This window comes from Canis aureus, chromosome 14 (assembly GCF_053574225.1).
Source record: "Canis aureus isolate CA01 chromosome 14, VMU_Caureus_v.1.0, whole genome shotgun sequence".
In the NCBI taxonomy this organism is placed as follows: Eukaryota; Metazoa; Chordata; class Mammalia; order Carnivora; family Canidae; genus Canis; species Canis aureus.
This window is the reverse complement of record NC_135624.1, coordinates 9,683,583-9,707,507: the sequence shown is the minus strand read 5'-3', so window position 1 is coordinate 9,707,507 and position 23,925 is coordinate 9,683,583. Positions and strand designations below refer to the sequence as shown.

Here is a 23,925-nt window from a genome sequence, read left to right as displayed (position 1 = left end):
TTCACGATGAATAAGTCACAGAGTCAGGATTTGTACACCTAAGCCGTTAGGATTCCAGGCAGTCTCTCTACACTTAAAAATGATGCTAAAAATTTTTTAAAAAAAATAAAAAATAAAAAAAATGATGCTAAAAGCCAAGACAAACTCTAGATGAGTTTTTTGTAGATGTTTCTTTTAGTGACTTGTCTCGCTTAGGGGTTGGTCTTGATTCTCCACAAAAAAAAATAAGTGGGTCTTTATTCCCAAAGGTTGTAATCATTTGTTTGCTTCATTTCTGAAATTATGATTTAATCAAAACTGAGAGCTATCTCAGTGATGGCTGACCAAGAAAACCACAACAGTGGTTTTTTTGGTCAACACAAAATCCAATCATTATCATTTTTGTGCCAATATAATAAGCAAGCTTATCTAAATAACTTCCTCATTAAGTGGATTGTTGCTCTACACTGTTCTAATAATTTCCAGGGCTTTCCTTCCCTTTGTCCTCTGTAGTCTCAAGTCACTGAGAACTGTCATATTAGAATTAGGTTGTTTCTACAACCATGGTCCTCAGCCTTTAGTCTCAAAACATGTGACTTATAAGCCCCCTGCCTGTTAGCTACAATAGCTCTGAAGCTGCTTTCAAATAAGAACCCCCTTCCAAGAGAAGATGTATCAGAAATTTTCAGTATATGTTGATAAACTGCCCTCCCAATTCTGATAATTATCTTTCCTTTCCAAAAAAGCAAAACATAGTTCTAGACTTTTGAAAAATGAAAAAAAAAATCCTGGTAACAAAGAACACATTGAAGGAAAATTGTACGGGATTGTTAGGGGGCTTATATCTATAGCCATATAATTAATTTTGACTTACTATGAAAATTTTGCAAAATTGCTTACCTGTCTATGCCTCAGCCTTCTCTCTTATAAAATGAACTAATACCCACCTCACCCAACTGACGCACACACTGGGTTAGATAATGAAAGCAAAAGTGCTTTATAAGTATGGATGCTTTATACATGTTAGGTAATATTAGCATAATAATGGCCATTTTATAAGGTTTCAATAAATTTTTTAAAAAGATTTTATTTATTTATTCATGAGAGACACAAAGAGAGCCAGAGACATAGGCAGAGGGAGAAGCAGGCTCCCTGCAGGAAAGCCTGATGAGGGACTCAATCTCAGGACTCCGGGACCAGGACCTGAACCAAGGCAGATACTCAACCACTGAGCCACCCAGGTGCCTCCAGGCACAATAAAAATTAAGTGAGAAAATGCTAGACTGTATGCCCGATGACCACAAAAATGTTCAGTTTTGGCCACTGTTCTATACACCTAGAACAATGCCTGATACATAGTAGGTGCATAACAAATATCTGTTGAATGGGTATGTGTAACAAGCAAAGTGATCTATAGAAGATGATCCAGGTGGTTTCTTACATTTCTATGAATGGAACAAAAATTACTTTCCTATTTTTACTATCAACATTTTAATCACAAGTCAATATTTCATTTTAAATTGTATCTGTCAGTATGACTATTATATTATCCCCCACTAGACTGTAAACTCCATGAGGACAGGGCCAGTATCAAAAGGGCTCCCTATCCCATTCCACATGCCTAATACCAGAAATATTTATTGAACAAAGCACATTAATTTTAAAGGATGAAAATACAGTGCTTCCCATGGCAATAATACACCAATGAGTGAACTACCAGGCACCATGTCAGCAGCCCTAAATTAGCAACAATCCTGACAGGCAACAATGCATTAGTTATCTGCATGCCACAAACACTGATGGAAGATAACAGAACATTCTTAGAGTGTTGTCTCTCAGTGCAGGTGGAGTGTAGGAATTCAAGGGAATCTGTGTTATCATGTACACTCTTTTCTACTGGGATAGGTTCAGAGGCACATTAAAAAGCAGTCATCACCATTTAGGGACAGCCTCCAAAGGGGCAATCCAAAAAGATTCAACAGAAGAATAAGTGATGAGAGTATTAGTATTCCTTCTTAAGTGGGTGCTTGAAATATATTAGTCTTCTGAGTAATCCTCCATCTAGTTATCCTCCTCTGCTGGGGACCAGAAAGTTGATAATAGATATTTAAAAAATTATTTTTCCAAAGGGTTCTGCTTGAACCAACTACGAAGGTACTACATATTAAGCCGAGCGTCATGGAGACAAAACAGAAATGCAATCTTTGGATGCTGCTGCTGCTCTGTGCTTTTGCCTGCTGAGGCTGCTAAAGGAGGAGAAAGACGGCCTGCTTGGGCTAAGAAAGTTTAATACCTTGGAGCTGATATGTAAGGTATTATTTTGTCTTTCTGACAGAGTCCAGTGCTATTTTTACCCAGGCTTATGCAGGGGTTAGGTTAGAATTTTAGGAAGAAACAGTGATTTACTTTAAATGCTGTTTGCGTAATAGCTGCTCCCTCCCTACTGACTTCTGCCCCTTATTCATTGTCCTCCATGTAAAAATGCCCCCTTCTCCCTCTTATTTCCCTTCAAAATACACATCAGTAAGTATCTCCTTGATAATCCCCCTAACAAGCTGCTGATTGTTTGCTGGAATTCCTTCCCCCTGCATCACTGCTTCTATTTGTCAGCCTGGCTTCCTCCTCATTCCTGCGCCCAGCCTCCCTGCCTCCTCCTTCGCGGGTGTTGTTTCTCATTTAAATGAACAGTTGGATTCTTTTATTTCTTACAAGTGCTGGATTCGCCTTATCGCCCTCATTCCTTTGGGGGTTGCCAATTGGTTTTATCCACGGATGTATCATTTCTCAAGCTTCCTTTTTTTTTCTCGCAAAGAGAAAGAACCTCTCCGTCAACAAGCCTCTCCGGAGTGGAAGATTAAAAACCTAGACATCACCTACCTTGCAGCTCTACTCCCAACTGGGTTGTGTAAAACTCAATTAAACGTGTCCCCATTGAATACTGCATTACAGTACATTAAACAGAAAATTCTTCAAGCGTGATGACAAAGCTTGAAACCTCGCCTCAAAGCTCTTCCTTGTAGCTTTCTTTAACATTTCAGTCTTTATGGTACAGGTCTCCCGTTGACACAACTTTAGTCCAGCTATGAAAAAAAAAAAATCACAGAGCCCCGCAGGGATTCTAAGAGAAAAGTGGGGGAAAGTGAATCTGGTCTGGCCACTGCCCTGGAGCCTCTATTGAAAGTACACTGCCAACGGACCACTCAAAGCTAAAAAGTATTCCAGAAGTCTGCGGTCTAACAATTGAAAATATAATTCCCTTATTTGGGGCAGGTGAATTTTGTAGATTTCCTCTTCCACCAAGAACGTTAATATTCCCCAGAATACATATGCGACAGCAGTCCTTAGGGCAAGAGATTTATGTAGACATATATTCAGAGAAATTTAAAAAGCCCAATGAACATGTAAGTCTGTTCCTGGGAACAAACTAAAAATTGATCCTACATATATGCAAAACCTCCGAAATGTTTTTAACTATAAACTATATGCCTTTCTCTTTTCGTTTCTCGTCCTCTTCCCTAAGTTTTATTTATAATCTGGGTTGCCAAGAGCAGTCCTCCTCTTAATTCATTCACGTAATTGGGTTTTCAAAGGTTGTTTATTAAGCAACTCACACAGGTTTACAAAATTTAGACTACAACTTTTTTTCATCAGAATTACAGAGATTAGTATAAGACCAACTTCACAGTTTCGGATATTTGAAGCATTTCCCTACTTTCAAATTTTAGCAACTCAGAGTATAACTGCTCCCCCTTCCTCCTTCACACATATACAATCTTTTGTTTAGTAGCTGGCCCACTTGCTGTGTCGAAATGAGGAAGCTGGACTGGCTACTATAGAACACTAGGGAATATCTTAAGACATTGGTTTATGTTCTTTATTGATTATTATTTATTTTATGTCTACAGTATAATGCATTCTAGGATCTTACATTTGATCCAAAAGGCTATGTAGCATTAGTGAGAGCTTACTAAGAGACCCTCACGCTTTAAGGAGATACATCATAACCATCCGATTAGTCTAAGCTAAAACAGTACTTTAATGTGGAGCTAGGGGGCATGGTGATACCAGAAGTTTCATTTTCACAATTAACAAATTTAGCTAAGCTTATTAGAGAAAGGACATGTTTGCCTGCACATATGTATATATTCATGTAGGCATGTTTATATGTATACACGTAATATATGTATGTATGTGCTTGGACCTACTCTTTGTTGTCAAAGTAATTTTTCGACACATGCACAACAGTTATTTTTGCTTAGTATCCTGCTTTAGTTCATTGGTCGGGGTGCGGGTTTATTTTTCTCCATCACTAGTATCTACTACTGTCTGCAGCTTTTTTAGCACACAAAGAGAAAGTGTTGCCTATTCTGGACCTTCACTGCAAGGTTGTAAGCTCTGGTCCTTAAAATGGAAATGCAGCTGAAGAGGACTTTGCCTCAGGTTCCAGAAAGGTTTTCCCCTATGGAAACCATGCTACAGGCAAAGCCAGATGTTACCAGGGATCCCACAGATGGAAAACAAATACAAACCACATCCGAAATAGCAGGACCACAATTCTCTAATCCTAAAATGACTTCTAAGTTTAATTAACAAATATATTTGATTAACAGCTTCCAGTTGTTTCTGTCAAGTTAAATTTTCAAAGATTAGCTGATTATTCAGAATACAACATGAAGAACAACTTGAAGAGTTCTGGAAAGAGTTTATCTTTCTTTTCCAAACTCTTTGTTAGTATCAAGATGAAACAAGACTTTTTTTTCCACGCCACTGCAGTTATGTTTCCTCATATATGCTAGCAGTTACTTAACTCTTATCTTATGAAGAACTTTAAGAATTCTTGATGTGTAAAAAGCTCTTATCTATCCTTAATCTTTCTTTTAATTTTTAGAGCAGAGTGGTTTGGTAAATTCCTATATTATATTTTAATTTTAAACTCATGTAAACAATTGAAGAAATAATCACCCTTATCCTTGAACTGTTTCAATAATTCATCCAAATGAAAAACATAATTCCATGCAAATGTATTTCTGCAAAGGTCTGAATATGAATTTTGTATATGAGTTATTCCATTCTTTAATTAAGGTTTAAAGACATTTTGTAATTTAACTCCATACAAACATCCATACAGCTCATTCTAAGAAAAAAAAAAAAAAAAGGATCTGTTATAAATAGCCAGTAGTAATTACGTTTGTTTTATGCCACCGCTTTCACTTTTATAGTAAAATCATTTATTTATTCTTATACTTTTAAATGGATTGCCCATCCTCTAATATCAGTGGACTTTTTGGCCGGCCAGAGAACCAATTCACTCCCTCATGTCTCATATGCTTCCGTTCCAACATTTTTGAACATTTGTTTCAACTAACAGATCAACCACATTAGTTCATCATACTTTCAGAGTTGAAGGTTAGGGCATAGCGGCCAATTGCTGTTAACTGTATGATTTCTTGCTTCTCAGGACTGTATTTTTTATTTGCTCCCCCCCCCCCTTTAATGCCTAAGCAATTTAGATTCTGAGAAGTTTCTCAAAAATGTATTTCTCCAGCAATGGTGCATATTCTTCAATAAAATGCAGATCAAGGCATATTCTATGATTGTTCTTATTGCTTTAACTAATTCATATAAAGAGAACCAGAGCTCTCTGATATTGTCTGGTAGTGTCCGTTTTCACAGCCCTCTAATTAAGTCGAAGTGTACCACTTTCCTTTAAGATCCATCTCCTCTTGATACACGTTTTATTCCTGTTCTCAGAACCCTGGTTACTATTACCCATTATTTCTCCTTTAAATAATTGTTTTACCTCTCAGCCATTCATTTGTCTTTCTGGTTATTCCTTTCATAGCTTCAATTGCCTATTAACTGATATAATAATGCTGATATTTTCCATGGCTTTGGCTGTTTTCATCCAGGGATTTCAAAGTGCTTTTAAGATAGCTCTGTTGCTTTGTGGAAGGCAATTAATAAGACAAAGAGAAATAAAGACCCGAAAAGTGAAGGAGCCCATGTATATTCACACACTAAGACCATTGGAAAATCCTTAAATTTCATTCATCTTTGAATCACTTTGGTTAGGCAGTCAAAAAGATAAGTGATAAAATTGGAAGTGCAGGAAAATCTAGTGATGCTGTTTGCTTTGATTCCTAAAGACTGGGGTCAGTAAGATTTGAAAGTCACTGAAATACAAAAGCAAAGGATTTTGACTCATGTTGTTCTTCTGACTGACCTCTTTCGGTCAAAATGTCCCCTGATTTCAGGCCACAGCTACCCGACGCTTCGGGACCCCCTCAAAAATAAAACTGTTTCCCTCTTTGGAGAAATCCATTGCTGCAGATGTGAAGAAAACACCATAAATATCCATCAGTAGGAGTATGGATGAACTAGTGACGGTACAGGCCTACAATGGAACACTAGGCAGCCACAGAGAGACATACTGCTAACAGAGAAAATGACACGGATGAGTCTCTAAAATGTGTTGAGCAAAAGAAGTCATGAAGTGTGTGATTCCTACTCACACTATTTTATTCATATTAAGTTTAGAATAGAGAAAAACTAATCTGTCAATAGAAATCAATTGTTAGTTGTCTTTTGGAATATGGGAGATCTTCTGGGGTGGTAGATGTATACTATATCTTGATTGTATGCTTCAGATTTGTACATTTTGTTGTTTGTCGATTCACTGTATGCCAGAATCAACTTAAAAAGCCAGGTTAGGGAAACTAGAATAAATTGGACTGATTTATTTCTTTAAAAAAAATGTTTTACTTATATTTTTATTTATATGGTAATTTATCTTCCACTTTTCAGTGATTTTCCAAATAAATTCTTTTTCTGATTAGATTTAAGTCAGTGTGGGCTAAATTGTTTCATTAATTTGGTAGTCATGTCAAATGTTAACATGATTGAAAGATAAATGCATGGGTAGGAATAAATACCATTTAATTTGTAGGCAATGTCATGTTGTGAAAAAAATGTAGGTCCAAATTCTGACTTGATCCCTCACTAGCTATAAAACCTCGGTCAGATATATTCTATTTTGTTGCCTGCAATAATTATAGAAAGCCCTGTAGAGCAGCTGCATGAAGTGGATGAGGTTTCTATAAAGTTAGTGCTCCACAAAGTTTAGTTTCTCTTTTTTGCCTTTTAACTTCAAATATTTTATCTCTGTAGACAAGGCTAGATGTGGAACCACGTATATTTCCTATGTAGTTCTGTGTGTTTGGCATGACTAGCACCTGGGTAGGATGCAAAACAAAGCTGCTACTGTATAATATAAAATCTCATAGGATAGAAAAGCATTAACAACAAGAAAACTATCAGCTCACTTCACTCTTTAAATATAAACTGTTATCTGTTTTATTGCTTCTCGACCCAATCTATTTTCTCCACTTTAAACTGAAGAAACCAGGGCAAAAAGGGAAGGGAGAAGAGAGAAGCCAAACATTCATTTATTCTTTCAACAAATATTTCTCGAGTGCTTCCTATTAGTCAGGCATTGATCCCAAACTCTCCCTGTTCCTGGGACTTAGAGCTGGAATCAGAATACAAGTAAATACTTTCAGGGAAAAAAAAAAAATACTTTCAGGGAGATACTGTTATATGGAATGTTGGTTAGATAAAAATCTTCAAAAACTTTTCAATATTCTTTTATCAAGTCCTGTTAGCGTTTCAATAGGAGCAAACACAATAATGGTCTCCTTCCTGCTTTTGAGAGCAGCTGAGATTCTTCTATTGACACAGCCTCCAGAATTAAACTTGAAAAACCAGAAGCAGGGAGTTCCCATTAAGAGTCATGGCCTTGCAGACTTACCCCTCCTCTTTGTCCCACAAAGCCAGAATTTTCTGACCTGCGGGGCACAGTGTGGGACTCATCTGTTTTCTTAAGCATTTCCTGGCTAGGGACATACCACTGTAGTGGTGGGAGGAGAGAGTGACACAGAGGAGATTTATTCACAACTGCACTGGATGAGGTAATTATCAAAGTATCTACTTAATCTCTGACTACTAATGGTCAGTATATTGGTGTCACAGGACAGGATCTTAAAGCTCAGAAATTTACTAGTAAGTTATGGGGGAAACTCCGCAATCTTTTTTTTAATTGAAAAAGCGATTTTCAGAGATCAAGAAGTATAAATCCTAGAGCAGATACTTTTAGGAACCAAGAGGGGTTCATTCATGCACTCATTTGTTTCTTCTCTTACTAGTTTCTATGTTAAAGAGGTAGGATGTGTGTGTGTGTGTGTGTGTGTGTATGATTGTGCACACACATGCATATGAGAGAGAGAGAGAGAGAAACAACTCGAACCCTTGAATCAAAGGTTTACTGATTATTTTTGGCTCCCTAACCAAAAATGTTAGCTCACAAGCACAGAGATTATTGTCTTCCATGCCTACTTCTACTTCAGTTCCTACAAAATTACTGGGCACGTAGTAGGCCCTCAATAAAAAGCTGTCAATGAATGAAAAAATGGAAAGCAGAGATGGGCTCAATTGGAGCAGTGTCATCTGTTAGCTTGGTGACTTGGCAAATTATTTAAGCTCTAGAACTTCAATGTCACCATTAAAAACTGGCAATAGTTGCCTCGCTTTCATAAGATATTTGTTAGCATTTAATAATTCCATATCCAGGACAGGGCTCTGCATATACCGGGCACTGAATGTAGGTGAACTCCCTTCTTCTGCACACACTCTTCCTGCCTGTAATGACTTAACGTGTTGTTATAGTAGACGTGTTAATTGGATGACTCTTATGGTGACTTTTAAATAATGTTGAAGTGGGCATGCAGCATTGGTTATAACAAAGCACTGTTTGTCATTCTAGATTTCTATAACATAATTATGTTCCAAGGTAAGAAAGGAAAAGTCCAACTTCATAAAAATAATTATGGGTTGAAGAAATAAACATGTAATTAACAGTTTCCTATTATTTGAATATTATAACCAGTGTAATAAACCAGTTTGACAGTGAAATTTTTATGATTCTGAACAAATTCCAATTTTTATTCTAGGATTTTATTTATCAGTAAAATGTAAAGAAGTTTTTCTCAACCTGAAGTTAATAGTTTATTTGGGAATCTGTATAATATTTTAGTTCTTTGGCTTAAAATGGTGGGAAGCCAAAAAACTCAAATAAACCTATATCATAGTAAAGGCTATATCAGAGACTTTATTTAATGGGGTGAAGAAAATATTTCCTGATTTTTTTATTACTATAGGGCAGATCTGACACCATTAGTTTTCTTTCTGTCATAAATATAGACGAGTAGAATTTGACAGGCATCACTATAAAATAGGTTATAGATAAGTTCAGGCATCTTTCCTTCCACACAGACCTTTCACACTGAGTTCTGATGGGGCTGCTTGAATAGAATGACCAAGGTTTGATTTTAGGCTTCTAGGTCATGGTTTCACCTTGACAACAGTTCTTTCATTTCCAGCAGTAACATTTGCTAGGATCCCTAAGGTGCTTTCATTTTTGTAAGTAGTATAAGGCGAAAAAAAAGGATAGGAGAAAAAAAAAGATAAATCTTAATTCACATGCTGCAGGACTATCTCTGTGTCTCCGGCACAAAACTTCAAATCCAATCCAAGAACTGGATGTGTATTAGAAGTCTGCAGATTTAAACCTTGTCCACCATGATCAAACTGGATTTATGGAGCATCATAACTCTCCAGACACCATCCAGCAGCTTATTAATTTAATAGACTCCTGTCCATTCACTGATGTTCCTGCCCTGACAGTCTCTCAAGATAAGGTGAAAGCCTTTTGACAGGACAGAGAGCATATATATTTTCTTCTGTTTTCTCGTGGATGGGGTTGTCGACAACTTGAAATGTGTGGCTCAGCAAATTTGTTTTTTTCCTTCTCTTTTTTCCCCTTTTGCTGTGCAGGAAGGATGACAGAGGCAAGCCTCCAGAGAGTCCCAGGGTTCAGGGGGCCTATGTTTCCCCTAAGTACTTATTTAGCATTTTGTTTTGCAAAATAACAATGGATTGACTTAAAGGCATACACTTGGGGACATTTTCACCATGAAAAGAAACAGCATTACAATTTAATGCCTAATATAAATTAAGAGGTGTTGGAAAGAAGAGGAAAAACAGCAATAAATGTTCCCATTAAATAGAGTACAGCAGCATTTTCTTTTCTATAATCCCATTTGTGGGAATGAGGGGAGTGCCAAGAAAGATAGCACTCAAGCTGTTGTATATTTAAAGACAAAACAGGAAGAACTTTTCAACATTCTTATTTTTCCTTTATGATATTCTCATGCTCTACAGTTGTGTTTGTTATTTGCGAATAAATTCACAAGTCTCAGTGAGTTGTTACACTAGTATATTACAAGGTTAACTATTGCCATCCTTCAGCGTATTCTTCTTTTAAAATCATCTGTTAGTAATCACTGGACCTTGGCTCCCCAAACATACATGTGCGTACAGATCACCTGGGATCTTGTTAAAATGCAGATTTGGATTCAGTGGGCCTGAATGGGGCCTGAGGGTTTTGGTGTTTCTAATAAGCTGATGCCATATTGCTGGTTGGCAGATCACATATTAAGTGCAAGACATTAGCTGAATTATTTTAAAAAGATAATTTAAGGGATGCCTGGGTGGCTCAGTGGTTTAGCGCCTGCCTTCGGCCCAGGGCATGATCCTGGAGTCCTGGGATTGAATCCTGCATTGGGCTCCCTGCATGGAGCCTGCTTCTCTCTCTGCCTCTCTCTCTCTCTCTCTCTCTCTCTCTCTCTGTCTTCATGAGTAAATAAATAAAGTCTTTTAAAAAAATAATTTAAATATAAACAAATTATACTCTAGTATCATACTAAGGTAAAATGTAACTTGAACATATTGCAAAAATTTTACAGATTCCCTAAATGGCATATAGTGGGTACACAACTAATATTCCAGTGAACAGAAGAACACATAACTCCCAAATTTCATGTTCTGGCCTCCTTTTTATAATCTCCCTTCATTACACATGTAAAGATGATGATCTTAATTTCCTTTGAGGTAGTTAACTAAAATGGTGTATTTAAAGCCAGGGATAAGATACAAAGTAACTTGTCCATTTTTTTTATATACATTGTCTCCTTCATCTCACTGATAGAGAATAATTTTTCTTACTTTATCTCTGCTCAAAATGCAAAACTATGAAGAAAGATTTCTCAACTAAACTATTGTTTGGACTAAATGTCCTTCATAGGCCATCTATTTTGCTTCCCTAAATTTAAGATTAGACCATTCTGGACTTAGCCAGTGAGAATATATGATGGCCAAAAACACAATTTAAACTGGAGACCTACACTCAAAACATACCAAGATAGCAGAAATTATATTCGAGACATGTAAGATTTAATTTGTTTTTGTTTATTTTTTTAAATTCAATTTGCCAACATATAACACCCAGTGCTCATCTCATTATGAGCCCTCCTTAATGCCTGTTATCCAGTTACCCTGTCCCCCTACCTACCACCCTTTCTGCAACTCTGGGTTTTCCAGAGTTAGGAGTCTCTCATGGTTTGTCTCCATCTCTATGTTTTCTCCACTCAGTTTCCCCCCCTCCCTTCCTCTTCTGTAAGATTTAATTTGTATTACCAAACTAGTTCTGGCATTGACAGACTTCAAATGATTATTTACTAATTTACTGTAAGTTTTATACCTTTCTGTGGGGGAGGGTAGTAGAAATATCATGCGTCACTCATTAGGTCAAATTCATTATGAGACCTTAATTTCCTCATTAGAAATATTTGACAAATGTTCTGAAAACATTGTTTTCCTAAGAACCTCTGAGGCTTCTATTTCTTGAAAAGTCTGCACAAAGTAAAGGGTGCTGAACTTGAAAGCAGTCATTCTTGAAAATCTTTACTGACAACGGAGACCAGACAGTGATGATAAATACTAGATTTCTGAAGGAAAACCTGGCTTAAAGTAATTTATTCTCATTGAATTTCAATGGGCGGTAGATAGAACTACATAAATAGATAGATAGAGAGATCTTATCTGTTTATACTTAAATGTATGTATTTCGGATCCATTCCCTTGGTTGGGATATTCTTCCTTGCAATGCCACGATATACTATCTTGGTTGACCCCACTGTCGTCTGACAGTCTTCACAGACCTCAGACAGACTAATGAGAATATATCTTCTCTGAAGTACTATTGTATATCATGGCATATAAGGTGACCTTTTAAGTTTAAAAATAGCCTTCAAAAATGGGGTTGACTTATATACAAGAGTAAAATGAAAAGCTTCCCAATTTCAGGTCTGAATGAAGACTTGAGGTCTAGCTGACTTTCCCCCCGTGAAGAGCTGAGAACGACAGACATAGTTTCTGTCTTGACAGGAGAAAGTAAAGTAGATCCAGAAAGAACCGCCTAGTAACAATGAGCCAACATCTTGGCATGACTGGTGCACAAAGATATCAAATAAAGCCCTCTGGTTTGACAGCATCTTTTGCATGCAAGGAGATTTTAATTTTTCTAAATTCTTTTATACATCTTCATGCTAGCTGATGGAGCACAATGTGTGCTATGTATATATGGGACATTCCAAAGAAATCCTCTTGTACCTGATTCCCTAGCATTTTAAAAAGCTTGCTAAGGCATAGGGTCTTTTTCTAAATATGAGAATAGCATTTTAGGTACTGGATTTTTAAATAATTTCCATACAAGTAATTTCTGAAACTGAATGAAGTCACACTAGAGTTTACTCTGTTGAATAATGCATCATAAAAGCCATTAAATAATAATTCAAAATTCAGTGAGTTGTACACTATGTACTGTCTGTGGAGTTACAGAGGTGAGAAATGGAGTCATTGCATTTGAGGTGTTCACATCCAACTTGGGACAATGACAGGCTGGGGTGGAGCTCTCCCCCTGAGGGGATAGGGCAGGGGAGTCTGTACAGAGGAAATGATATATGCTAAATCTTGAATGGTACCTGTTAGCAATGATAAAGATAGCTAGAAAGTTATTAGGCAAAGGGAAGATGAGGTACAAAGACATGTATGAACAGGCAAATGATATTTGAGGAATTTCAAGTAAGTGAGTACAGTTTGAAGTATAAGGGTATCTGTGGAGGATGAGTGAGAAATGAAGCTATAAGGAATAGGGTAGTGAAAAATACAGATGAAATAGTTTATGGGAAACATCAATGAGGGCAAAGAAGACTAGAGAATAACAATATTTAGTGGATGGACAGTGATGGAGACATGTGTCACTAGATGTAGAAACGGATAATCAGATCAAGCGCAGTAGAATAAAAAGCTGGCAACAAGAGACCACAGAAGATCTGTGAAATGGTTACTTCAATAGAACAGGGAAGGCAGAAACTGGAAAGAAGAGATGTTGGAATTTAGGAAGTCAAAAAAGTGAATGCAGAAAACTTTACAGAAGCTACTTAAGAAAGGAAGCAGAGAGGGCTTTCTGTTAAGTACGATGAACTGATTGCATGCATTTATTTCTATCCCCTTTCATAAACACGACAGTAAAGAGGAAAACCAAAGGTGATAGGACAAAGAGGGCAGAGTAGGCAACAGAAGTGAACAAAATCTTGGATGCTAGAAAAACTGATGGAATGATAAATGACAAAGCAGAACACAGAAAGCTGAAATCCAAGTATTTGAAGAGCAGCTGGCCAACAAGAAGTAAGCAGATTCATCCCACAAAATGCTGGAAAAATCAGGAATTAAAGGAATCTGGTGCCTTGAAAGGTAAGGTGAGCAGTGGACCTAAACTCTGTAAGACTTGCATTCTGAGTAAGAAACTGTTAGCTTCAGGTGCTCAGTTAGTCCCTGGAGAGCTAAGGAGCAGTCCCTTCACATTCTTTAGGAGGTGGAGGCTGAGTCTTTGGAGAACAGAGGCTTCAGATCTAGAGAGACAGTCTCAGCAATGTGTCACCTGAATTAGAAGATTAAAGGAACATCTATATGCTCAACCCTGAGATATGGTTTTTCCAACATACCACCTGGTCCCTTTTACCCACTATGTCCTTAGATTGCTGCCTGCACAGTTCATAAATCTTAGGCATAAGATCAGCATATTCTGAAGAAGCTAAGCATGCTAGGACAAAAAAAATTACATATACTGTCATTTTGGGACCTCATTATCATGGCTGGGTTGCCATCTTGTGACTCTGTGTAAAACTCACCAGATAACGTCCTATGATCCTGTGCAAAACCCATAAGTTTATATCCTACGACTTTATGCAAAACCTACCACCTACTAATCCATGCTGTTCTTACTTTTAACCTATACTGTCCCACTCTTCAAAGAAAAAGTAGACACTCATGGATCTCTAGGCTCTCTATTTAAGCAAAGCTTCAATACCAAATACAGGAACCAAAACAGGAAAGAAAATGTAAGAAACAATGCACAAGACACACAACTTCATAAAGATCCTTCGGTTTGTATCTTCAGATATACAGAAAAGAATATCCATATACAAAGAGCAAGATGTTGAAAAAATAAACTGTCAGAGAATAAGAAAGACCTCTTATAAATTAGAAATATAATAGTTAATATTCAATAGTGAAGTTTTTTAAAAAGATTTTTATTTATTTTTGAGAGTCACAGAGAGAGAGAGAGAGGCAGAGACACAGGCAGAGGGAGAAGCAGGCTTCATGCAGGGAGCTCAACATGGGACTCGATATCAGGTCCCCAGGATCATGCCCTGGGCCAAAGGCAGCACTAAGCCACTGAACCACCCGGGCTGCCCAATATTGAAGTCAAAGAATAAAATCTGAGGACATTTCAGAAAGTTGAACAAAATCGAGGACATGGTTGTGGAAACATTATTCAATGCATATCATATTGCTTTCCACATTAAAGAATGAGATGCAACTCCTTTTTTTATCCTTTCATTCATTCATGAATATTTAATGAGCACCTACTCGGTGCCATGCACTGCTTAAAAAATAGAGAGAATCCCTATCTTTGAAGAAGGCTCATTCTGGGGGTGAGATTATGACATTAAACTTCTAAATAAATGCTAAAATGTCTAGTACAAAGATAAATAAGAGAGTATGTTATAAACTGAATAAGTTCCCTTAATTTTTATGTCGAAGCCCTAATCCCTAGGTGATAGAATTTGAAAGTGAAGCCTTTGAGAGATAAGTAGATCATGATGGTATCAGTGCCCTTGTAAAGAGGGACATGAGGGATCTCTGTCTCTCTCTCCCTCCACTCCATGAGGATTCAGCAAGATGGTGGCCATCTGCAAACAAGGAAGAGGCCTCTCATCAGTCTCCAAATCTGTCTGTGTCTCGATTTTGGACTTCCTGCCCTCCAGAATGGTGAACTATAAATGTCTATTGTTTAAGTCATCCAGTCTATGCTGTTTTGCTATAGTAGCCCAAGCTGACTTATACAGAGGAGAAGGAAAGAAAGAGGGAAACTAGTTTCGCAGACCCTCTGCAAAGGCAACATTTCAACAGTGTCTGTGTGAAGTAAGAGAGGGAGCACTGTGGGAGCAGAGCACGGTACAGAGGCCCTGAGGCAGGGCATTCTTCATACTAGCAAGCAGAAACAAGGGGGCCTGTGCCAATGGAACAGAGGAGTGGGGGGGTTGTAGTAAATATAACCACAGAGCACGTTGGGGCAGATCATGAAGGGCCTGTTAAGCCAAAGTAATGATGTTGTACAGGTTTAGTTCAGAGATTGGCAAGCTTTTTTTTTTTTTTTTTTTTTTTTTTTTAATAAAAAGCCAAATAGTAAATATTTTAAGTCTGCAGGCTAGATGGTCTCTGTGACTGCTCAACTCTGTTCTTATAGCCACAGATAAATATTAATAAACAGGTTTATTCATATAAATAGGTAGGTTTATTTATATTTGTCTATGTTTCAATTAAACTTTATTTACAAAAAGAAGTGGTGGGTCAGATTGGGCCACATAGGCCAAAACAATCCTCGGCATTGGTGTGATTGTGATGGGAAGCCTTTGGAAGGTTATGTTCACTTCCACTTTTCCACTTTCTCTGTGAAACAAGAAGCAAAGCTCATCATCTAATAAGGGATGTTATATATGTGGGGAGACAGAAGTATGAAAGAGTCACCTTGAAGACTGATTAGGAAAATAAGTCTGCATTGCTAAGGTTATATATATACACTGAGGGTTCACATTCACCTTGTGGTCAAATGTATCACCAACAGGTCAGCAATGGGTCTTGTTGCTGTTATCTTGCTGTCATTAGTGGTGATGGTTCGTTTGTTTGATTTTGACCATGTTTGCACAGCACTCACTGCGGAACGGGCACTAGTTTGAAGCATTTCACAGGCGTTAATTTACCTAACTTCTGCTGCTTCCGATGTAGCCAGGGGAAAGTAGGGGACTTTCTGAACTGACCAGAGAGTGGGTGAGGGAGACTATCAGGCCAGTACAGTAAAGGTCAGAGAGAGAGAAGGGTGAGGAGGTATCAGAAGACAGGACTTATGAGCCCACAGAGTTCACGTCAGGCAGTCTGGAATTAGGGACTGGAGGAGCTGGAGGAGAGGGAAATGATGGCAGTGGGAGGAAGGGACAGAGGTTCTTTTGGAGATGAAAAATTATAGGAGTCAGGAAATGAGTAGATCAAGGTGGATAATTTACTACTGTCTTCTAGAGGGATGGAGCTACCACTACTAGTTCCTTGACAGATAAAACCTTAAGTTTTATTAAAGGGATGGACCTAAGCTGTACCTTGGCACACAAATCTTGCAAAAATCCCAGTGTGATTGTGTGCGCTTCAAAATTTTCAATAGCTTTCCACTGCCTCCACTGCAGGGAGTTCATTTTTTTTAAAGATTTTATTATTTATTCATGAGAGACACACAGAGAGAGGCAGAGACATAGGCATAGGGAGAAGCAGGCTCCATGTGGGGAGCCCAATGTGGGACTCAATCCTGGGATCATGACCTGAGCCAAAAGCAGACACTCAACAAATGAGCCACCCAGGCACCCCTGCAGGGTCTTCAGACTGAACATTGAATGGAACTCACAACAGAGTCTTCAGAAACTTGTTGAGGCTTCCTCACTGGTTTTATTTGTAAATTCTCTAACTAAAGTGTGTGCCAATACCTTCACAAGAACACTGTACACACTGTAGTTGGCAACCTTTTAGGCACACATTTCAACCCCTCAAATGCCTCTCCCCGTTTCTCAAATTTACATTCAACTTGCAACATCCAAACAAAATTCCACATTCTCTGTCAATTTTCTTTGACCATGTATATCTAAATTCAGTATTACACAACCTTCTTCAATAAGGTCATTCAATAAGCTTCTTAAGCTAGGGTGGGGGGGTGTTTCACAGTCTTTTGTATCTCACATGACAACTGTGCCATATCATGCGCAAAGCATTGCCTCAATTACTCTTATTTTATTTAGAAAATTATCTTGTGAAACACAAAGTGTCAAGACATTCATAGAGATACTAAAGAAAAATAATTATCTCACTAAGGAATAATTTGAATTCTATGCATGAAAGATATTTTGTGGGCAAGGCAAAGATTTCTTTGTTCTTTTAGTTTGGGTTATATAAAAAGAAGAGCAAGAATGTAGTCAGGACAAAGAATGATTTTCATTTGCAAATATTTTTCCTAAATTTTATGAGGAAAATAACCAATGTGAAGAAAATTATAAAAGAGGGATACAAAAAATCCTCCCCAAATCTGACTACTTTTACAGAAATGCTCTTATAATTTCAGGGTATTTCGCTCAAGTATGTTTCCATCCACGTACACTTTTTAAATATAATTATAATTATAATCATAATAATACTAGAAATGAAACTTCATATTCTACTTTTTCATTTGGAATTATAATAATTTCCTCTACATGAGACTTGTTTTAAAAAAAGTAGTCACAGTATCTTACTCTGAAAAAACCTACCCTAAAGAGTTGTCCTTCATTTTAGCTGTCAAAGATACTTTTGGGGGTAGCTTTCAAGATTAGCATCTCTTTGAATGACAAGCTAACATCCCTGAATGATAGTGAGTCACCTCTCAAAAGACCCCACTCTTCATTTCTCATTTTTATACTTATGAAACTGATATTCTTAGTTCTTATCATTGGCCAACATCCTGACGGGTTTCTACCCCTAAGAGACAAGATGTTTCATTCATATATGGGTCCAGGGTGGTTTAGGATATTTTTTTCTCCAATATATGATAGCACGTCTAATCCCTGGAGTAATTAATGATATTATCATGCAGGATTATTTACCAACATTTTCATTAAGGGTATCATAGTGATGCTGATATGAAAACAAATGTATTTTCTCTCATCACATAGCAAACATTCGTAATAACTAAGGACATAAACTAGTTAGTATGATCAGACTCAGACTGAAATAACCCAAGTAAATCACTAACATAACTGTAAAAAGAGCAGACCCGCTAGGAAGAAAGAGAAATGACAGGATGTCTGATACTTGCTGAAGTTACTGTCATTCTGCAATTTGCAAAGACAGCTCTCCTGTAAATAACACAGTCACTAGCGGGGTCACTTGTCTTGACCTTAAGAGCCCCCTAGAAATGACAATATGAATCCAAATGTTGGTTTTCTAAAGCAGCCATTTTCACAATCACTGATTCCTAGAATAGGCATAATAAATTACTCACTCCTCAAACCATCTCTCATTCTCATAGAACATAACTAGAGAAAGCCTCAGATGTTCATGAAACATGTTGGGTTTTCGGCATCGCGTTATCCTGTGGTGCTCTGCAATCAATTACTGTTATACCACCATCATTAATAATTTTCTTAATGAAAATGATTCTGTTGATCTCCGTTGTATTTTAATTATCAGAGTTAAGCATAATTACACTGCAGCTCTGAGCTGGCATGTGGACTCCTTTAGGGCGCAATTTTGTTTTAACACACTGATAATGTAATTTTATATTGTGTCAGTTTGTTTGGTTATTATCCAGTTGTACAATTCCACTGTATTCCTGATAACAGATAATAACCTTAGTACCTCCTATATCCTGAAGTCATTTAAAAAGCAATATTGGAATTCCGCGACTAGCTAACTTAATCGCCTTATGATTTTATAATTCCCGCTGCTAAATATTTGGTTCAGGCACCCACCCTCTTATAAGAATACCATAAAACTAGACCACAGTTATACATTTCTATGAATTACAGAATGGTCAAATAAACACTTAAAATCTGAGCACAATTTTTTTTTCTTTTTAAAATAGCTGCTTCTTTATGTAATATTTGGCCCTTTTAGGTGAAGTTATACATGAACTTGTAGGCTACTTTAAAAATCGGCTGTCACGTTAGACAGGCTGTTGTGTCAAAATTCTACCAACATGCAACAGATTCTCTATTTTAAGGTGGAAAATCATCCAGACTTTGCAAGAGTCCTCACACTACAAGATTTTTGTTTTGAAAAGTTGATCAATTTAGTCAGTGTGCAGAACCTTGCTCATCCAAGTTAGATCCTATTAGAATTTCCGTCATTATTCCAACAGTGCCTAGTATAGGATCTTGTACACAGTAGACAATCAATAAAAGCTTAAATGAATTCATTGCATGGTTACATTTGTGCAAATAAGCAAAATCAGAACTCTGAGGATGGTCACAGAATGATTTTGAGATTGGTCTTCCATGTGACTTTAAATTGCTGTGTACTTAAAAGCAACAGAGATATCAACATAAAGTACTGCTGCCACTGATGTTTCAGTTCCTGAAGCCAACCACAGAATCAAGGAAAAAGAAAACAGAGTTGCTGATAAGCACATATGCAAATTTGTGAAGAAGAACTATAACCTGCAATCTTGGCCCAGTGAAAAGGCATCATCAAAACTCTTGTCAATTATATAATTGGGAACTGAAAGTCAATATGCTCAAGACTGAATCCCATTTTCACCAAGTAGGAGCCAAAGATCCTTGAATTATTTACTTACCTAAACCCTTAGTTTACTCATCGGTAAAATAGGGATAATGCGGCTTATGTCATGAGCCTGTTGTAACAGTGAATATGTAGGTATGGTATTTAAAACTATGCCTGCAGAGAATAAGTGTTTAATAAATCGTGACTGCTATATTAGTATTAATAGTATTATCATTAGGGGATCCCAGGGTGGCTCAGTGGTTTGGCGCCTGCCTTTGGCCCAGGGCACGGTCCTGGAGTCCCGGGATTGAGTCCCGCGTCGGGCTCCCAGCATGGAGCCTGCTTCTCCCTCTGCCTGTGTCTCTGCCTCTCTCTCTATCATAAATAAGTAAATAAATCTTTAAAAAATAGTATTATCATTATCATCTTGATATTAGACATTTTACATAAGGCTTCCATTAAAAATAAAAATATCATGTGTTCAGGGGAAAAACATCCAGTACCATCTTCAGGTACTATAATACAGTTCTCTTCAGAGACTGTGGTGTGGGTTCAAGAGGAACTGAATGAGAGTTATGGAATCCCTGGCTATTAATCTGGTATCAGATGACATGTTTTCTTGCACACTTGCTTGATTCCAATATAAAGCCCTGATTTCATTTCCTCTAAGTTTGTACTGACATGTCTACAAGAGCAAATTGGGTTGAGTACAATATAATTACCAATATAATATTTATAATGATATCATGGTTAAGTTTACAGGTTTCTTCCTCTCAAAAATTCTGTAGCATAGACATTGCTATTTCATTTTTACAACTGAGGAAATCAAGATTTTTAGTATATGTGATTTGTCCAAAGTCACATACCAACAACAGTTTTTTTACAATGATACTGTGTTTCTTTCATGTAAAAAGAAATCCATGGTGAAGGTGGGAATGACAGTTAACTTATAATTTTTCACTCTTTTGATTGACAATGTTTATTCTCTGAATCTTGATACCTAGAGAATGTAGCTACTCTGAAATAACAACTCCATGATAAACCCAATTATTCCTTATTTGAAATAAACTGAATGAACAAACCCACATGCTAAAGGCTTAATTCTGAGTACTCAAAAACAACAACCAAAAAAACCTTGGTATAACCTATTTACTTTTAATATGTGAGAAAGTTCCACCATACTGTGCAAACACTACAAAGTAAAGAACACCGCGGTATAGAGAAGAAAAGTCGATCTCTGATATTCAACAGGCACTGGTGGATTTTAGGAGTTAGTGGACAGGCCTTGCTAATCCTACCTCCCAGCATCCTCCCTTTAACCTCAGCATGGTGCTTTCCAGTCTTTTTCCATTGGAGATAAGTAAATTAGAATTATCTGGAGTCTGTTGAGAATAATGGCAAAAAACAGATGACCCAACAAGTCTGGTCCATCAATGTCTGGATGAGCTAATTACTTTCTAGAATGACAGGGGGTAGTTGAGGCAGGAAAAAAGTACATCAGATTACAATATTAATGCCAAATACTATACTTTTTTACTTTGATAAAACAAGATGATGGCAGCCTGTCACATAGCACTAAGTGATATAATATAATTTTATAATAATTATTTGATGGACACCCTGGAAATGAAAACTATAGTTACATTTAATTTTGCTATTAGCTCACATTTAATAATACTTTGAGAAGTAAGTACGCCTCTTAAATGGGAATAGTTACACATTAAGTGGCCTATCTAACACACCATAAGAAAATGATATCAAAAATTTCACAGGGCATTTTAAAAAACGCTACACATATGCATTTTACATTCTGTTTGTAAATAGGTATTGATGTTCTCAGATAGCCAGGTCCTATAATAATGATTCTGGCATATAATTCGTAGGTAATTTAGGTTCTTAGCCAGAAAACAAAATAAGGAAATGCAATTTTGACATCAGGAATTTGTCATCTCTAGCGAGCACTTCTTAGACCTTAGGAATAATGTGTTATATCTAAGTGGATGAACATTAGCCCAACAAGCAAATATTCCTTTGTATCTGGAGGCAGCACTTTGGTTTCATTTGGGGAACTATTTCTTTTCCATCATATTGGCTTATGTGAGGTTAATTCTATTCTAAGGATATTGGAGTCTGCGAGACAGAGTCATTGTGATTAATTGGATCAAAGATTGGTATGTGATGTGCCCTAATTGAAACCCAGAAAAGCTCTGTTTTCACTGGAATTGCTCTGCTGGTAGAGTAAGTCTGGAGCTTCCCACTACCTGAGGAGAATTTTTCTGAAAATGAAGGAAAGAAGAGGCAGAAACAGAGACAGTCTGGGGACAAAGTTTGAGCACCTAATTTAAGCTGTTCCTGAAGTCCAGAACATCCCTGGACTCTCAGTTCTATGAGTAGATGAATCTCACCTACCCCCCAACACACATGCACACACACACACACACACACACACACACACATTGTTTTTGTTTTTGTTTTTGTTTTGCATAAGCCAATTTCCTTTGGATTTCTATCACTTGAAAACAGCCCCAAATAATAGATAATATACATACTATGAACATGACTCACACATTATGGATGTCCAAGTCAATACTTATTAAATCTAAATCACCAAAACCTTCCAACTACAAAACTCTTGCTTTGAAGAACCCTATCATACCTGTAAGCCTATGAAGACAGCAAACTCAGAGCCCGTGAGGCCTTGATAGGAGTGCTTCTTTGGGTCATATTCTCCATGACTCAAATGATCTCTAGTATAATCACAGCATATTAAGGTAGTCATAGAACTTTGAGACATAGTTTAGGTGAGCTATCCCTGCTCTTCAAAGACAATCTGAACAGTAGGAATTAGTACCAGGCCTCTGAAGCCAATCTAGGAGATCTGAATAGAGTTTATAGAGAGTTTGTCCCATTGTGTTACTCAGAACACTAATTCCAGTGGATGTCCGTTTGAAAGGAAAAAAAAAAAAATATATATATATATATATGACTCATATGGTCAAATGAGTTAAATGCGTGTTTTGTTTTGTTTTATTTTACTATAGTACTTCTTAGAGCATTATGCCATTAGACATCGTGAGTTTTCAAGAGGGGTCATGATAGGCAACATTAGGTCATAGGGCTCTTTCTTTAATGAACTTGGGATTCCGGATAAAGCATTAGAAGAGTGCCATATCATAATATATATATACACTGTGATTTGCAGGCTTAAATACCTGTGTGATTTGAAATAATTTATTAATCATGAAATAATGGCAGGGGGAAATCAGAATCACACAATGCAAGGATATAGGGCTTGGGATGATCAAGACCCAGATTCCAATTTGGCTCCATTGTTAGCTCTCCATGACCAAGAACAGCCCAACTACCTTTCTAAGTCACAATGCCAAACCATGTAAAATAAAAAACACACCACCTATGTTATCAAGCTGTTTGAAAGCCGAATATGGGGAGAAACTATTCTAATATTTATTACTCAGACAAATTCATGTTTGGACCCTACTCCAGTCGCTTACTTAGCTATATGACCATGGCAAATTACTTAGTGCACCCAATTCTCATTTCACCTTTTATAAAAATGTAATAGTATATTAATTGCCTCACTGCAGGTATTAAATGAAGATAAAGTGAAATAATGCCTATATAGTAGTTGTTGCAGTCCCTGCTGTTTGAACTGCAATACCAATAGTTCTTAATTTGAACAATATCAGATTACTCTTTGTAGGCTAAGAACCATTAAATAGCCATAATTCATATGGTTCATCATTTGAGTATGTGAAATGCCTATTAAGGTTTCTGGCAACCACTCAACCTATGTTTATCTGGTCAGCCAATCAATATTTATTTAGTGTTTTTTTTGTACAGGAAGCATAGCTGACCAAGGATATTCCCATCCTTGTGACTAAGACATAGTTCTTACCCTTAGTTATTACAGAGTAAATCAGAAAGGCAGGCAGTAATAGCTAACTATTTACTTTTTCCTTTTGCTAAAAGTTAATAACTAACTTTTTACTTTTTTCTTTTTTTAAAATATTTTATTTATTTATTTATTTATTTATTTATTTATTTATTTATTTATGAGAGACACACACAGAGAGAGAGAGGCAGAGACACAGACACAGGCTCCCATGCGGGGAG

At 37.0% G+C, this 23,925-nt stretch overlaps 1 protein-coding gene and 1 long non-coding RNA gene across 11 annotated transcripts in view; one reads left to right on the top strand and one right to left on the bottom strand.

Moving 5' to 3' along the window:
- Positions 1 to 23,925, bottom strand: part of ZFPM2 (zinc finger protein, FOG family member 2) — a 457,064-nt gene that overhangs the window by 133,221 nt on the left and 299,918 nt on the right. The gene's annotated exons all lie outside the window — the stretch shown is intronic.
- Positions 1 to 23,925, top strand: part of LOC144283154 (uncharacterized) — an 86,875-nt gene that overhangs the window by 24,157 nt on the left and 38,793 nt on the right. Inside the window, exon 3 of one of the 3 annotated variants that reach the window (XR_013351533.1) lies at positions 2,109 to 2,291. The exons of the other annotated variants lie outside the window; for them this stretch is intronic. This is a non-coding gene — a long non-coding RNA (uncharacterized LOC144283154). The remainder of the gene's footprint in view (positions 1 to 2,108; positions 2,292 to 23,925) is intronic. 3 annotated transcript variants of the gene reach the window in all.